Below are 18,280 nucleotides of genomic sequence, written 5' to 3'. Positions count from 1 at the left end.
TTCTAGACTGGGCTGCAAATCTTCCATGATGGCTAGGCAAAGTAATCGTTGCGCTATTCGGTCCCCAGGGGAAATGGCACTAATCCCTTTCAGTGATTCTAACATGATCTTGACAACCCCTGTATAATCTGGGTCAATAACTCCTGGATGGACATGTAGTCCTTTTAAAGCTGTAGATGATCTCCCTATAAGAAACCCTAATGTGCCAAGTTCAGGGGGTCCTTTAAAATCAGTTTCTGTCAACTGGACCCCCATCCAAGGAGGTAGTATGAATCTGACAGTGGAGAAGAGTTCCAGTCCTGTGGAACCCTTAGTGGCTCCCCTTGGCCCCTTGAATGGAGAAGGGACGGCGGTCTCTCATGACTCTGTTCTACATCCTGATTCTCGACTGCCCCATATATTTGTGGGCCCTGGGGTCGTGGACCCACCTGTCCATTTTTTTGACGTTGTTCACCAAAACCGGTGATTAGAGGCTGCCCATTGATGTCTTTTACCAAGTAGCACTCATGAGCCCAATGGTTCACCTCCTTGCACTTGGGGCACAGCCCTTGTTGCCTTGGGCATTGGCAACTTCCTGTACTGAATAGACTTCTCCTGTCTGGACATTGCCTTTTTAGGCGCCCCTGCTGACCACACTTAACACACACTCCTGAGCTACCTCCTTTTCTCTGCGTCATCTGCATAAGTGCAGCCGCGAGTCCAGCATTAGTCACAGGTCCCCCTATTTCTCTACAGACCTTCATCCAAGCCTCAAGTCCCTTATTCTTGTAAGGAGTGATAGCGGCTCGACATTCCTTTGTGACTGTTCATAGGCCAACTCTTTAATCAAGGGCCTAGCAGTATCGGGGTAGCCTAAGACTTTCCCCGCTGCTTCCACTAATCAGGCTACAAAGTCAGAGAATGGCTCCATAGGTCCTTGAAGGATCTTGATGAGGTTTGCACTCCCTTCTCCCTTATTAGGTAAGGATGTCCATGCCTTTGTTTCAACTTCATTAATCTGCTGGTAAACCTGTCCTGGATACCCTGTCTGAGCATTGGCAAAGCGTCCCTGACCCAGCAGCGTATCTCTATCCCAGGCAGCCTGGCCGCCCCCCCCCTCGCTACCAAGTTAGCGGCAGCGTGTTCATTGGCAAAGTCAATAAGAAAAGCTCTCCAGTCCAAATACTGTACCAGACTAAGACAGGCCCGAGCAAGTTTAATCCAATCACTAGGAGTCACGCAAAATCTGTGTAAGACCTTAACCTGAGGTATGGTAAGTGAGGCCATAATGCCATATGTCCTACTGATACCATCAGGGACTTGATCACCTTAAAGTCTAAAGGCACATGATACCTTTGTTGATTAGCATCCACATAAACAGGATAGGCCAGATGCAGTTCTGTGTGGACTGGCTTCCACACTTCTTGGCAGAATGTACTACCCGGTTTTCGCATGCCCAATGTCTCACCAGCAAGAACGACGCGTGGCAACAGGATTCTTCTGCGAACAAGCCTTTACTGTACAGCTCCCTTGAACAGGGACAGGGGGGCCTCAAGCAGCAAGAATGCTCGGCTTATATAGACAGCAGCTGAGGCTATGCTAAGTGTCCTTCAGGGATTGGTGGAGCATGAATTACCTTATTGGTATTGTGCTGCTCCCTCATTAGCATATTATCAGCCAACTGATACCAGGTGCAAAGCCTGCGCATGCTCAGTACCGTTGTTCACCACAGGAGGGCGCCCTGCACCCAAAACTCTACTCCCTTCCTCTACAACTTTGCAGGGAGGAGGAGCTGAGAGGAACCACCCAGGAAGTTCCTCCACCATTTTAGGCTTTTTCCTTTTCTTCTTCTGAATATGTTTCGTCTGTTTCATCCTCTGTATCTGTCTTTTCTGAGTCTGTCTCCTTTGTGCTTCACTGCTTTTCTGACCTCTCCTCTTGAAGCATTTCTAGGGCAGCTTGTCCCTTCTCTATATTTGCCTGAAAACATTTTTGATCCTCAAGGCAACTACACACTAAACGCCACACTGGATGGACCCCAGGTCTTAGAGTCCCCTGTTCCCAGGCAAAATCAAGGTCTTTCCCTAGTTTTTCCCAACTTGCCACAGTAAGATTATCCGAGACTGCGAACCAGGGGGCAATGACTTTGCATTCGCTCAATAAACTCTCTAAGGTGCTCCTTTTTATTTTTAGTTTCTTATGCTCAAATAGCTCTTGAAGAGCCAGAAAAATTGGATGAGACTGTGAGTTCCTCATGACAAAAATTTTCTACGCTTCTACGGCTAAATTCACCAGGCCTCTTCCTAATTTCGGTTCGCTGCTACTGAGAACTTTCTTGTTAACTACCCTGAGAATTTTTAGCCACTTATTTCCCAAGGTCCTTATGGTCCTATATTACCTTGGGAATGTTCCAGCGCTGCCCTGACTGCAAGAAGTTCTGATTTCAGGAGGTCCCTATATGGGCCACCACTTGCCAAGCCCAACCACGACCAGCAAGGAAGACACGAATAGTGAAGGTCTTCTTCAAGCAGTTTTACTCAGGAACCTTGATACAATCTTCTGACCCCAGGGAACCCCCCACCACACATAAAAAGCTAGTGCTGGCCAATCCTAATAAGCCATGGGGGTCATGCAGATACGCTGTCACTATGCAGAAGCCAGCAGGCCAGGTAGGCATAGCCAAATAAGGACTAGTTTACTACAAGGAGAGCTCACCGTTGGGAGGGTGGAAGGCAGAAACCAGCACCAACTTTGAGGCCTGGCATGTCACAGCTGCCTACAGTCGCTTTGCAAGGAATTTACAATAAGAAATGGAAATACAATATTCATTAAATTAAAGGTCTGTAGGGAAAATACTATACTTTGGGAAACAGAGAAAACCTAGAAAATTGAACTGTATGTCAGCAGGAAAAAACCTGTGACATACAGAATAAAAATATTCTCTAGAAGAATCTACTACACTCCATGTTCCTAAACCTTTTCTACCCATGCTAAGCCCATGAATAACTTTCTCCATTCAGAACATGTAACCACTAGTGAAGCAGAGAGAAGTCTCTAGATTTAGAGAGATGGAGTACATAAAGGTTTCCACTGTGTCACAGGAGACTCTCCTGGAAAAGGCACTCTCGAATCTGGTCAATGTAAGGAAAGCTGTTCAGCAGGTAGGCCATGGCGGTTCTCAGTGACATCATCATTAGGTCCTGCCTGAAAAATCTCTTGTAACCTGGAGAGCCCGAGCTTCTTCTGTGATGTCACTAGTGTCATGGTGACAGCAACTCCCTCTCAGATATTCCTTCAGTACCTCTAGAGTTTACTAATTGGCTCTAAATCAAAGTAAACAGCCATTTGGGAGTGAGAAGAAAGAGAGTAAAGAGAACAGTGATGGTGAGAAGGAAGCTGGCCTTATGTATTTGTATAAAAAAGGAAGAAATACTTGGTCCATTGGAAAGCTTGGTGAGTCCTGGTTAGGGGTTGAGTGGGTTTGCTGAAGAGATAGCCTTTATCTGAGCCTTCAACATATGGGAATCAGGAACTGAGAGCCTCCCAGAAGCATCTGAACATCCCTGCTTGTTATGGTTTCTTGAAGTCGGAGAGTTTATATCATTAATTTCGTTATTCCAAAAGCCAGGTGTTGGAAAGGGCCCAGTTGATTCTTGAGAGCTCATGGCTTTTATAATTTTTCCCAGAAAGAAAGGTCCTAAGGAAGAAGGAAAAGACAAGTATTGTGTCCTCAGCTCAGTGTAAACTTCTCCTTGCTTTGGATTGCTATAGTGCAGTTTGGGTCTGAGACTGATATCTGGGAGAGAGAAGTGCTTCTATTTGAGACTTCATAATCTCAGTCTTTCCACTAGTATTACTATGACTACCATTCCCTGACAGTGACCCTTTAGATTTCTGAGCCAATAGGTGTGATTAGCTGGCAGTTAACTTTTCTATTTTCTCCCATTTTTTTTATTTTTTAGCAAATTTTATTGCTTTTTCTATTGAATATTTTTATATTTACATTTCAAATGTTATTTCCTTTCCCAGGTTCCTGTCCCTGAGATCCTTAAACAGTCCCACTAACCTTCTTCTATAACCCCCGTTACTGCACCGTGACATTCCCTTGAACTGGGAGGCAAACCTAGGGAGGAGCACGGGCTTCTCCTTCCATTGGGGCCCAACAAGGCCATCCTCTTCTACCAATGGAGTTGAAGCCATAGGCCTGTCCATACACAGTCTTTGAATATTGGTTTAGTACCAGAAAGCTCTGCTTAGATGAATTGCTGTTCTTATGGGGTTGAAAGTCCATTCAGCTCTTGTAATCTTTTCTAAACAATTACAAACATGAGGTCCATTTTCAGTTCCCTGGTTTGCCACTAGCATTCACTTCTGTATTTGACATGCTCTAGCTGTGTCTCTCATGAAAGATCTATGTCCAGTTCCTGGCAGCATGCTCTTCTTAGCTTCAACAATCCTATCTAGTTTTGGTGACATATATATATATATATATATATATATATATATATATATATATATATATATATATATGCTTTTGGTGGCTCCTACTACTAAGAATTTTGATGGAATATTTACTAGGATTCTGTGTAACTGGGTCAAGAATATAGTATCCACAAATGACAATTCTAAATAGACTCCCTCCTTTTCTTATAACCTATGGATGTTGAGGTTTCACTGGACCTCAAGCCACTCTTCTTGCTGACCATCACCCAGAAACTGATGTTTGTCCTGAAGAAAGAATCATGGTAAAACATCCAAAAACCTCAAGTCTTTCCCTGGGATCACAGGAAGGTCGATATTAGAGAACTGATATCTAATAGAACTACAGAACCATATTTTATACTCCATGTTGTCCTTTGCTTAACTGATGTCTGCTACTTTATGGATAAAATGAGGATTTGGGAGTTTATCATTTGAAGGAGTTACACAATATTTACACTGTTATATTCGCTCTATATCTGGGCCCCGTTTGTAGCCATATTCATTGCAAAAAATGGAATTGGAAAAATGAAATTTTTTAGTACGCATGCAGGAACATATAAAATGTCCCCTGTGAATGAATGTACAATCAGAAAATGTAGCAAAATATTCACTCCATTAAAGGTCTGTAGAGAAAATACTGGCACCTGGGAAAATGAGAACACCTAGCGAATTGAACTTTATGTCACAGGATTAGACCTGGGAATAACATGAATCTTCAGAAGAATCTCCTTCTCTCCATGTTCCTAGATCTTTTCTACCCATGCCAAACACCTGACTAACTTTCTCCATTCAGAGCATGTGACCACTAATGAAGCAGAGAGAAGTCTCTAGCTTTAGAGAGATGTAGTATGTAAAGTTTTCCACGGTGTCACAGGAGACACTCCTGGAAAGGGAACCCATGAATCTGGTCAATGTAAGGAAAGCTGTTTAGAGGGAGGCCATGGCGGTTCTCAGTGACATCATCATTAGGCCCTCCATGAAAAGTCTCTTGTATCCTGGAGAGCCCTAGCTTCTTCTGTGAGGTAACAAGTGTTGTCCTGACTGCAACTGCCTCTCAGATATTCCTTCAGTACCACTAGGGTTTACTAATTGGCCTCTAATTCAGAGTAAAGAGCCATTTGGGAGGGAGAACAAATAGGATGAAGAGATCAGAAATGGGAAGAAGAAGCTGGACATCTGTCTTGGCATAAAAGAAAAGAAGAAATAATGTGGTTCTTGTGAAAACACGCTGGGCAGATGGCTTTAGTTCTTTTGTTCTCTAGGTTCACCGAGCTCTTGGAGAACTTGCTGAACATCCTAAAGACCTTTGAGCAAACGGTAAAGTTTCTAGATACCTCTTTTTAGTTTTCGATTGTCCTGTGTTTCCCAGGAAGAGTGCTAGAGCCAGATTGATTTTTATATGCTTTAGAAGACATGGAATTTTTCTGATATACTTGGACTAATGGCACAGGTCTAAATGATTTTTTTTTTTCGATGTGGACTATCCCTCAGACCTTTGGGAATATAAAAATGGTTTTGTATTTTTGAAGTCTAATTTTCACAATGACAAATCACTTTGAGCATGGAGAACACTTTCTGGAGCCCTAGAGAGGGGTGAAGAAATTCCCTGAAATCCTAGGGCAGATGGTGAACATGCCTTTTTGGTAGAAGGAGGAGTTACTTGAGCATCTTGGGACAATATGGAATGTGCAGCATGCCCCTGTAAGGATTGGCAACTTTCCACAATACCTTCTTCATTTTTGGAAAATTTCAATGCCCTTTGGACAGATGGAGAAGGTGTGGGACTCACCTGAAGAGTAATTGTAACTTTTGGTGTCTCTTTTGCAGAAGAATATGGCACAAGATCCCTTTGGGCAGAAGGTGGAAGGTTGAAACTGTCCTCCTTAGAGGAGAAACTTCTCAAGACACCATCAGAAGGATCAAATCTTAACCCTGTGTTTCTAGAAACTGGATGACTGTGGTATACTTTGGTAGAGGGAGAATGTCTACTATTTCTCCCCAGAGTGGACATGTGAAATAAATCTACTTGGGTAGATGTGGATAATTGTAAAGCATGCTGTTCAGATGCAGTAGATCCTAAGACATCCTTCTCAGATGAGGAAGGTCTTAATGTACCGTGTATATGTGTAGAAATCCTGACTGTAATGTCAGAAACGGGAGTAGGTATTAGAGCTACCTCTGAAGATGTGACCTCTCCTAGAGGATCATGGAGTTATGTGAAAGGTCTGAGAGCCTCATGAGCAGATAAGGATGTTTCTAGACATCGTTGTGTAATTGTGGAAGTTCCAAGAAAAATTTCTTCTGCTGGAGAAATTGAAAGAGACTTTCGTATAGAAGTGTCAGGTTCCCTAGCCTGCTTGATAGACAAAATGGCTTCCAAGGCCCCTTCAGGAGATAAGGTAAAATCCAGAGCCTTTGAGGTATTTGGCAGATGTTCTGGGTCTGCTTGTGGATATAAAGAAGGACTGGAAACCCTTTGTGCATATTTGGAAGAGTGTGTAGCATCTTCTGTATTTGGGGAAGATGGCTGATCTTGAGGAGATTAAGAAATTCCTATAGCCTCCTGTGAATTTTGCGGAGGTCATATGCATTCTTTTGCACAAATGGAATCCAAGGAATCCCTTTCCTCAGATGTCGAGGATGCTACAGACACTGGTGTTTGCATTTCATGTTCCCCTACACCGCGTTCACATATGGTTGGATCCATAACCTTCTCTACAGATGGAATATGTCCTAGAACATCTTTTGTACATGTGTCACATCCACAAGCCATTTCTAAAGATGTGGCTGTGGGTAAAACTCCTTTTGTAGATGTTTCTCGTCCAACAGTCTCTTTATGAGATAGAGCACTACTCAGAGAATCCTGCTCATTTTGGGAATTTCTAGCATCTCTGATGTATATGTGGAAAATTTTGGAGCCTCTCCTTACATGACAGAATGACCTAGAGTCCCCTGAGTAGGTAGGGGATGTTGTATCTTCTCTGCAATTTGTTCAAATATGAAGTCTGCATGGCTCATTGACTGTGTGTTGTGATAAACTTGCCTCTTTTGGGCCTGATGACAAGTCAGGAGGGTCCTTTTTGGTGGTAGAGAATATTTGAATAATTCTCTGTTGTATAGGGACATTGGAAGTACTGGGGGAGATGGTGAGGGTGCTAGATCATATTTTTTTATGTGCAGAAGGCACAAGAGTTCCTTGGGAGGACTCAGAAATTTCTACCACATCTTGTGCAGGTGTGGAACTCTCAAGAGTCACTTCTGAAATTGGCAATGGTCCTTGGTCTAATGGTGTACATGAAGAAAGGTTTGTCTCTGCTTGGGCTGGTATGTGTATTATGAGGTTCGCCTGGGGATTTGCGACTCTATTTTGTCCCTCTTGGACCATAAGTGATGATTTAAGCACAGTTTTAATCGTGGAGGACGTTGAAGGTCCACTTGGTTTAAAGGGAAGTTCTGAAATCCCCTTCATCAGCAGAATCAGGTTTCAAACTCATTTTACATGAGGCAGATTGCATAAGGCACTTTGGTGGAGATGGAGGACATCTTTGCCTGTATTTGTGAGTGGACGTAGCTCTCTGCCCTGCTTTGGCAGCTGGCTTAGGTATTAAAGTTTCATGTGGAGAGGGGGCAGGATTTAAACCATTTGTGGAACATGAGAAATCACTGACATTACTTTTAAGAGAAGAAGTTTTGCAGCCCTCTTTGTCTGATGGGGCCTGTTGTACCTCCCCTTGATCAGAGGGGTCTTGTCCAACACACTATGGAGGAGAATTGGAAAGACTGGATACCTGTAGGATAGGGAATGAACATTTGAAACTCCTTTGGAAACACTGTGGGACAGAGAGCTGATCACCCAGAAGAGTGGGCAATACTGAGACCTCAGGGAAGGAGAGACTGCCACTTCTGCCCACCAGTGCACACATCCCTAGCCCAAGAGGAAACTGAATAGTGCCTCTGGACACATGGATATAGGAGCTTCAGGTGCCCTGCAGTCCAAACTGCCCCTGCATCGGAACTGGTTCAAACAGTATTCTACACCCAAATCTCGTGTGGGGTAGGTAAGTCTTAGACCATCAGAGGGGCAGAATCCCCTGAAAACTCTGCTCACATTCCTGACTCAAGAAAAAAACACCTAGCTCCATCTGGGCCTCCTGTGCATAGGGACCTAGGAGCAGTAGGGGCAGGACATTTCTGGTTGCAGCCCTCATGGAAAGCTGAAAGTCAGCCCAATGAGCAAGTTCAGACCTGAGACCAGAGGTGAATCCAACTTTTCTGCTCAAAGTGAGCGGACTGGTGGACTCAGGACACACAAAGGCAGAACTCCTCTGGGACCAGGCCCTTCCATTTTCTAGCTGACTCCTGAACCTCCCTGATCCCGGCCCAGAGCTCCCTGATCCTAGATGCTGTGGGAGAGAGAGCTGATCACCCAGGAGTGTGGGCAAAACAGAGTGTACAAGGCACAGAGACTGACACTGCTGCCCAGCATTGCCAACATCTCTGGCCCAAGACAATACTGCATAGTGCCTCTGGACACAGGAATATAGGAGGAATGAAGCTGCAGGACCACCATGTTCCTGACTTTTCTTGGATCAGAACTGAACTGGTCAAACAGCTCCCTGTACCCATATCCTGAGGGTGGGGGAAATAGACCTGCAGAGAAGCAGACACTCCTGGGAAACCAGAGGAGACTACTCTCTGCCCAGATTCCAGACACAAGAGGAAAACATTTTGTGCCATCTGTGCCCCCTCCCCTCCAACAGAGAGACCTAGGAGAGGTATGGGAATTTCCTTCTGGTTCCTGCCCACAGGGATAGCTGAAAGCCCATGAACAGGAGAAACTACATGCCTGAGAGCAAAATACTCTGTTCCCATAACTGGGTAAAAGAAAACAGGAAAACAGGTCTACAGTGGTCCTGACACACAGGCCTACTGGACGGTCAAGCCACAGTCAGAAAGAGCAAGACAAGCTAACTCCAGAGACAACCTGATGGATGGAGGCAAGCACAGGAACACAAGAAACAAAAATCAAGACTACTTGGGCTAATCAGATCCCAATTCTCCCATCAAAACAAACACTGGATTTCTAAACAAATCAGAAAAGCTAGCTCTAGATTTAACTTCACATTTCATCATGACGATGGAGGATGTTAAGAAGGTCATAAATGACTTCCTTATGAAAATAAAGGACAACAGAAAATACAGAAGTAAACAAGTAGAATCCCATAAAGAGGGAACAAAAAGATACCTTAAAGAACTACTGAAAAAACAACAAAACAGGAGAAGGAAATGAAAAAAACCATCCAGGAGTTAAAATGGAAATAGAAACAATAAAGAAAGCTCAAAGGAAGACAACCCTGGAGATGGAAAACCTAGGAAAGAGACCAGGAGTCATAGATGTGAGCGTCACCAACAGGGTAAAAGAGATAGAAGATATAACCTAAGGAGCAGAAGATTCCATAGAAAACATTGACACAACTGTGAAAGATAATGGAAAACAGAAGAAGCTCCTAGCCCAAAACAGGAAATCAATGATACAATAAGAAGATCAAACCAAGGATAACAGGTATAGAAGAGAGTGAAGACTGACAATGTCAAGGGACAGTAATATCTTCAACAAAATTAAGGAAGAAAACTTCCCTAATCTGAAGAAAGAGATGCCCATAAACATACACAAAGCCTACAGAACTCCAAATAGATTGGACCAGAAAAGAAAATCCTCCCATCACATAATAGTCAAAACACATAATGCACAAAACAAATAAAAATATTAACAACAGTAAGGGAAAATATGAAATAACATATAATGGCAAACTAATCAGAATTACACCAGATTTCTCACCAGAGACTATGAAAGCCAGAAGATCCTGGACAGATGTCATACAGACACTAAGAGAACACAAATGCCAGCCCTGGCTACTGTATCCAGAAAAAGTCTCAATTAACACAGATAGAGAAACTAATATATTTCATGCCAAAAAAAATTTACACAATATCTTTCTACATACCCAGTAATACAAAGGATCTTGAAGATAAACACACAGCTAGTGTTTCGCAAATTAAATTGCTATTACTTGTTGAATAACCTTAGTTTTAAGTGGTTATAGATGGTAGAATGCATACTTTTCTATATAGACAAAACATATTTTTAGCAGACTGAATCTCACATTCTTTGGCGAATTCTGTTCGTTCCAAGCAGGAAAAGCTTGTAGTAAGTTGACTTTGAAGATAAACACACAGCTAGTGTTTTGCAAAGTGAATTGCTGTTACTTGGCCAATAGCTTGATTTTAAGTGGTCCTAGAGGGTAAAAAGCAGACTTTTCATTATAGACAAAACATGGTTTTCCTAGTCTGAATCTCTCATTCTTTGGTGAAATCTGCTCATCCAAGCAGGAAAAGCTTGTAGGAAGTTGACTTTGAAGATAAACACACAGCTAGTGTTTTGTAAAGTGAATTGCTGTAACCTGGCAAATGTGCATAATTTTAAGTGGTTCCAGATGGTAAAAATCATACTTTTCTATATGGACAAAAAATGGGTTTCCGTTCCCAGTCTGAATCGAACATTATTTGACAAATTCGGTTCGTTCCAAGCGGGAAAGGCTTGTAAGAAGTTGACTTTAAAGATAAACACACAGTTAGTGTTTTGCAAAGTGAATTGCTGTTACTAGGTGAATAAGCTTAGTTTTAAGTGGTCGAGAGGGTAAAAAGAAGAATTTCAATATAGCCAAAACATGGGTTTCCCAGTCTGAATCTCTAACTCTTTGGCGAATTCTGTTCTCTCCAAGTGGGAAAAGCCTGTAGGAAGTTGACTTTCAAGGTAAACACACAGCTAGTGTTTTGCAAAGTGAAGTGCTGTTACTTGTTCAATAAGCTTAATTTTAAGTGGTTCTAGACAGATAAAGCATATTTTTGTATATAGGCAAAACTTGCATTTCCCATTCTGAATCAGACATTCTAAGGTGAATTCTGTTCTTTCCAAGCGGGAAAAGCTTATAGGAAGTTGACTTTGAAGATAAACACACAGCTAATGTTTTGCAAAGTGAATGGCTGATACATGGCCAATAAGCTTAGTTTTACGTGGTTCTAGACGGTAAAAAGCCTACGTTTTTTTTATGGACAAAACATGGGTTTCCTTTCCCAGTCTGAATTGACCATTCTTTTGCGAATCGTGTTCGTTCCAAGTGGGAAAGGCTTGTAGGAAGTTGACTTTGAAGATAAACACACAGCTAGTGTTTTGCAAAGTGAATTGCTGTTACTTGGCCAATAAGCTTAGTTTACGTGGTTCTAGATGGTAAAAAGCAGACTTTTCTATATGGACAAAACATGCGTTTAACAGTCTGAATCTCTCATTCTTTGGTGAATTCTGTTCGTTCCAAGGGGGAAAGCTTGTAGGAACTTGACTTTGAAGATAAACACACAGCTAGTGATTTGCAATGTGAATTGCTGTTAATTGGCGAATAAGCTTAGTTTTAATTGGTTCTAGAAGGTATAAAGCAGACTTTTCTGTATGGACAAAACATGCATTTTCCATTCTGAATGGAACATTCTTGGCGAATTCTGTTCGTTCCAAGCCGGAAAAGTTTGTAGGAAGTTGACTTTGAAGATAAACTCACAGCTAGTGTTTTGCAAAGTGAATTGCTGTTACTTAGTCAATAAGCTAAGTTTTAATTTGTTGTAGAGTCTAAAAAGCTTACTTTTCCGTTGTGGTTTGCCTTGGATTTCTCTCTGAATTTGTAAAATGAAGGCAAGAGTGCAAGATTTGGGCAGATGGAGGAGTCGGGAGCGAGAGGGGAAGAGGTTCAGAGAATAGGGTGAGAGACGACAGTTGGTGACAGTTGAGCCAGTAGAACCTGAGGAGGAGGGAGAGAATTGGACAGTTGAGAGTGTTGGGAGAGGAGGAATGAAGATAGGTGGGAGAGCGAGAGTTTCGCGACATGATGGGGAACTGAGAAAAAGTTAGAGGACTCAGGGGAGGAAAAGGAAAGGAGCGAGGAGAGGGTCGTCATGGGAGAAGGAAAAGCTGGAGACCTGCAAATAAAAGGTGCAAGGGATGAGGGATTTGGGAGCTAGGAATAGGACAGTGTAGGGTGGATCTGCCCAATCTAGATGCTGGATTGTTTTCACATTAATTGAGTTGTGTTTTCTTTGTACGGGCCGATTCTGGTGGAGAGGAAACTGCAACAACTGGCGCCCAACGTATCCATTAGAACTCAACTAACCTGAGATGCAAGTTTACTTCCCTCTCACCCCCAGAATAGGGCTCTGATAGAGATCTAGGCATGAGTACTGGTGGATTAGAAGTTGAAGACTGGGTCTGAGGGGTCTAGGAAGAATCGAGGGGACTGCACGTGTTCTGAAGCAGAGGGAGAAAAAGGTCCAAACGGCTTCGGATCAGATACTACTTTGATGTAAGAGAGATATATAACTTTTTGATACTTAAAGAAGAGAAACACAATGAATATCTTTTGGGCCTTATGGAATGATATTTTGAATGGTCTGACGGTTGTGAATTTTGAGGAAAAAGACACTTTATCATTGACCGGTATTGCAATATTCATTCTTCTGATTTCCTATATCTTCTCAAAAGACAGGGCCCTAAATAGCAAATTTCTAGCATTAGGAAAGAAATTACAAGTAATGCTAGAACAGAAATTTCTGAGATATATAGATGACTCTGAACAACAGAGAGATAAGCTTAAGTTTTGGCAACAGGAGCTAGAAGAGACACTAGAAAAAAGAATTCGACAACTCAAAGATCAAATTGAACAGCAGGAAAATAGAGATAGAATCTGGAAGCAAAGTCTAGAAGATAATTTACTAAAACTAGCAAATCAAAATAAGGCAGAGGCTGCAATATCAGAATTAAAACATAAAGAGAAGCTAAAATTATGGAAGCAGGGCTTAGAAGAGAAGATACAGGTAATTATGGAACAACATGAACAACAGAAAGAGAAAATTAAATCTTGGCAATATAGCCTAGAAGGAACACTAGTACCGAAGACACAGGAAATTATACATCAGAATAAGAGACAGAAAGATGAAAATAAAAGTTGTAGACAGGAACTAGAAAGGATGTTAGAACAGAACATACAACAGCTCACAAGTCATACTGAACAGCAGAGGGAAAGTAATGAGGTTTGGAAGCAAGACTTGGAGAATAACTTTTTAAAATTAATCAATCAAAAGAATATGGACAACAAATTATTAGAAGTACAATATAAAGAAAAATTCAAAGTGTGGAAGCCTATCCTTGAACAGAGAATTCAAGAACTCAAGGGACAAGGGGGAAGACAGAAGGAGAAATGTGAAGCATGGGTACAGACTTTTAGAGAGGAATTTAAAATTACAATTAAAGAAAAAACTCAGGTAGAGACTGAAGATAAAATTAGGGAAAGCCAAACTAAGGTTATTAGGAAACAAACTTTAGTCTATCCAGTTAGTGTACAACAAAAGCTTCCAAACGATGATCATCCACAGGGTTATGAAGAATTTGAATGGCAACCCATGGATGTGTTAGAATTAAGGAAATTTAAGGAAAGCGTAACTAATTTTGGAATGCATTCACCATTTGTAAAACAATGCTTGATTTCTTGGGCTATTAAAAATAGAGTAATCCCCAAAGAATGGAAAGATATGGTAAGAGCAATTCTAGAGCCTGCTGAAAATATACAATGGATTTCGTGGTGGAGAGAAGAAGTGAGGGAGACAGCACGACAAAATAGAGCTAGGGGCAGAGAGATTTACACAGATCAACTGCTTGGTGAAGGCCGCTTTGTTGAAGTAGAGGTGCAGGCTGTATATGATGAAGAAACTCTGGCATGGTGTCGATCGTCAGCCTTAAAGGTCTGGGACAAAATCGCAGAATCAGGGAAAAGACTTGAAACATTCACTCAAGTCATACAAGGTCCTAAAGAAACCTCCCCTGACTTTTTACAAATGCTTACCTCAGCTGTGGAAAGGAGTGTATCAGATTCAGCAGCAAGAAAGGCGATAATTGAGTCTTTAGCCTTTGAAAATGCAAAACCGAATTCAGGGAAGTAATCAGACCACTGAAGGCGAGGTCCGCACCAATAGATGAGTGGATTAGATATACAGCTATTGTTGGATCTTGTTCTCCTGATACGACTGTGATAGGAGAAGCTGCCACTGGGCAGCTAGAGATGACCCAAGATTTCAAATGTTTTAATTGTGGTGAGCAGGGTCATCTCTGATATTACAGCAAGAAAAACCAAAGTAATACCAAAAGGGGGACTATGCCTCCTGGAATGTGTCAAAAATGTGACAGACGTGGACATTGGACTAAGCAATGTAGAGCAATAACAGACAGATGGGGCCGCATCCTGCCATTAAACTTCCAGGGGGCCTCTCGCAGGCCCCAATGCCAGGCAAGGAGAGTTCTCTTCCTCAGAACAATTAAATGGCATGAATTCAAAAATAGATGTTCTGGGCCCAGAGGAGTCTGAGGGAAGTCCTATGGACAATCCCAAAAGCCTCAAAGGGAGCGAAAAATGTACATTTTGGACAACGTCTATAGTGGACAAAAGACCAAAACTAAAAATACTGGTAAACAATATTGAAATTGAAGGAATGATTGACACTGGAGCAGATGTAACCATCATCTCTCCAAAATCTTGGCCCACTAGTTGGCCACTTCAAGGAGTGGATATGCAGCTTCAAGGTGTTGGCACTTTATCCCAAATAATACACAGCACCAGTTGGTTTAAATGTATAGGACCAGAAGGTCAGGTAGGAAAATTAAGGCCATACGTGGCTAATATAGCCATTAACTTATGGGGAAGAGACCTACTACAGCAGTGGAAAACTCAAATTAATATCTCCTCAGTTTCAGGGTCTGGCCGTGAAATTCATCAGGCTCCTAATGAAAACTTTAAATCAGTCAGGGAATGTTATCAAGGATAGTTAGAGATGGTCCAAGCTGTCCATAACCAAGATACAACAGAGGCTGACAATTTAGTGCTACCACAAGGAGCCACTGCTGTTAAGACAACAACAGCCTTGCCACTAAGGTGGCTGACTGACCAACCCATCTGGATTGATCAGTGGTCTGTGACAAAAGAAAAACTACAGGCATTAGAACAGCTAGTCCAGGAGCAGCTGGAGGCTCAGCATATAGAGGAGTCCACCAGCCCTTGGAATTCTCCAGTATTTGTCATTAAAAAAAGGTCTGGAAAATGGAGGGTGTTGACAGATCTCAGAGCAACTAATAAGATTATTCAGCTGATGGGTTCCCTGCAGCCTGGGATCCCGCTGCCTTCTTTGTTGCCTAAGGAATGGCCTATTATAGTGATTGACTTAAAATATTGTTTTTTCACTATTCCTCTACATGAAGGCGATAATGAAAGGTTTGCCTTTTCAGTGCCTTCCCTCAATAGAGGTCGGCCCATAAAAAGATATCAATGGAAAGTCCTGCCACAGGGAATGTTGAATAGCCTTACCATGTGTCAATATTTTGTACAGCAGTCATTGGAGATGATTCGCAAACAATTTCCCCAATCTATTATTTATCATTACATGGATGACATTTTATTGTCTGATTCAGATATAAATATCCTGGAAAGAATGTGTGATGAAGTGAAAAAAACCTTACCTTGCTGGGGATTATGAATCACTCCTGAGAAAATGCAAAGAGGGGATTCTATTAATTATCTAGGGTATAAAATAAGTCGACAAAGGAGTAGGCCACAAAAGGTGCAATTCAAAAGAAAGCAATTAAGGACACTTAATGATATTTCCGAAACTACTGGGAGATATTAACTGGTTGAGGCCTGTGACTGGCTTGACCAGTCAAGAGTTGAACAATTTGTTTCAAACGTTACAAGGCGATAAAGATTTAAATAGCCCAAGGAAACTGTCAGCTGAGGCTGAGAAAGAGCTAGCTTTGGTAGAAAGGAAATTGCAGGACACACATCTAGATCGTATTGATCCAAAGATGGCCTGCATATTAGTCATCTTACCCTCTACTCATTCCTCTACAGGAATTCTCATGCAGAGGGAAGATTATATCTTAGAATGGATATTTTTAGCACATAAATAGAGTAAGAAACTGAAAACCTACATTGAGAAGGTCTCTGAATTGATACTTAAAGGAAAATTGAGATTTCGACAATTAGTTGGAATGGACCCGGCTGAAATTGTGGTACCTTTTACTAATGCAGAAATTGCCTCTTTGTGGGTACAAGTTGAACATTTGCAAAGAGCGTGCAGTAAGTTCTTAGGAGAGATTAACAACAGATACCCTAAAAGCAAGCGACTTCAGTTCATAAAACGAACTACCTGGATCCTCCCTCGTATAATAAAGGGAACCCCAATATCTGGAGCCCCTACATTTTACACTGATGCCAGTGAGTCAGGAAAGGCAGGATGTAAATCAGAAAATGTAAGCAAGGTGACGGAGAGTCCCTATAAGTCAGTTCAAAAATCTGAATTATATGCAATACTCATGATGTTGTCAGATTTTCAAGAGCCTCTTAATATAGTAACTGACTCTCAATATGTAGAAAGGGTTGCTTTGCACATAGAGACTGCAGAACTTATTCAGGATTATTCTGAATTGACATCATTATTTACTCAGCTACAACAAAAGATCAGAAATAGGAGTTACCCACTATATATAACACACATAAGATCTCATACAAGTCTGCCAGGCCCTCTGGCGCAAGGTAATAATGAAATTGACCAGCTACTGATAGGAAGTGCACTAGAGGCTTCAGAATTCCATAAAAAACACCATGTTAACAGCAAAGGCTTAAAGAAAGAATTCTCTATCACTTGGCAACAAGCCAAGGAGACTGTGAGGCAATGTCCTACTTGCTCGTTATATAATCAAACTCCATTGCCTACGGGAACTAACCGTAAAGGCACCCAAAGAAATGAAATTTGGCAAATGGATGTTCTCCATTTTACAGAGTTTGGTAAGCTGAAATACATACACCATACTATAGATACATACTCAGGATTTCAATGGGCAATTGCCTTAGCGTCAGAAAAGGCAGATTCTGTAATTACACATTTATTAGAAGTTATGGCTATAATGGGAATACCCATACAAATTAAAACGAACAATGGTCCAGCATGTATCTCTAACAAGATTAAGCGCTTCTTTGAATATTATAAAATAAAACATGTTACAGGTATACCACACAATCCTACAGGACAAGCGATTGTGGAGAGATCTAATAGAAGTCTAAAGGAGATGATTAACAGGCAAAAAGGGGCAACAAAAACTCCCAGAGATAGGCTACATAGTGCTTTATTAACTTTAAATTTTTTAATTTTTTAAATGCTGATGAACAAAACAGCACAGCTGCTGAAAGACATTGGATTGTGGAAAAGACTACTGAACTAAACCAGCCTGTTTATATTAAGGATATTCTGACGTCAGAATGGAAAATGGGAAATGGGTTACTCTGGGGAAGGGGTTATGCCTATGTTTGTACAGGAGAAGAAAGCTGTGGGTTCCTTCCAAGCTGATAAAGATCAGACATGACAAGGGGAGACCTCCTGAAGTCCTCGGCAACACAGAAGAAAAGGGAGACTACGACAATCAACAAATAGGTGATGTATATATGAGGATGTTTAGGTCTCCATGTATGAACTGCCTGAGACTAAAATGTCTATAAACAGCCAGTAATATTTTGAGTATGAATTTCTCATAACTTGTTATTACATGCATCCTATAAAATGGCATGTATTACAAAATTATGGTACGGTTTGACTATATGATCAAACTAACGTGAAGAAAGGCAGTCACCTTTCTTTCTTGATCTTTATTAACTAAGCTGTGCACCCTGCCTACTCCATG

General features: G+C 41.6%; 2 long non-coding RNA genes across 2 annotated transcripts in view; both read left to right on the top strand.

The window, feature by feature from the left end:
• Positions 1-3,244: 3,244 nt before the first annotated feature.
• The window catches only part of LOC134484276 (uncharacterized), a 40,637-nt gene continuing 25,601 nt past the window's right edge, over positions 3,245-18,280 (top strand). The window contains exon 1 of the long non-coding RNA XR_010061687.1: positions 3,245-3,432. This is a non-coding gene — a long non-coding RNA (uncharacterized LOC134484276). The remainder of the gene's footprint in view (positions 3,433-18,280) is intronic.
• Positions 4,533-6,512, top strand: LOC134484275 (uncharacterized). Its single transcript, XR_010061686.1, has 2 exons — positions 4,533-5,778; positions 6,289-6,512. It is a non-coding gene; the product is annotated as an uncharacterized LOC134484275 (long non-coding RNA).

The sequence above is a fragment of the Rattus norvegicus genome, chromosome Y (genome assembly GCF_036323735.1).
Source record: "Rattus norvegicus strain BN/NHsdMcwi chromosome Y, GRCr8, whole genome shotgun sequence".
Lineage (NCBI taxonomy): Eukaryota > Metazoa > Chordata > Mammalia > Rodentia > Muridae > Rattus > Rattus norvegicus.
The sequence above is the reverse complement of the archived record's forward strand: the minus strand, read 5'-3'. Positions and strand labels throughout refer to the sequence as shown.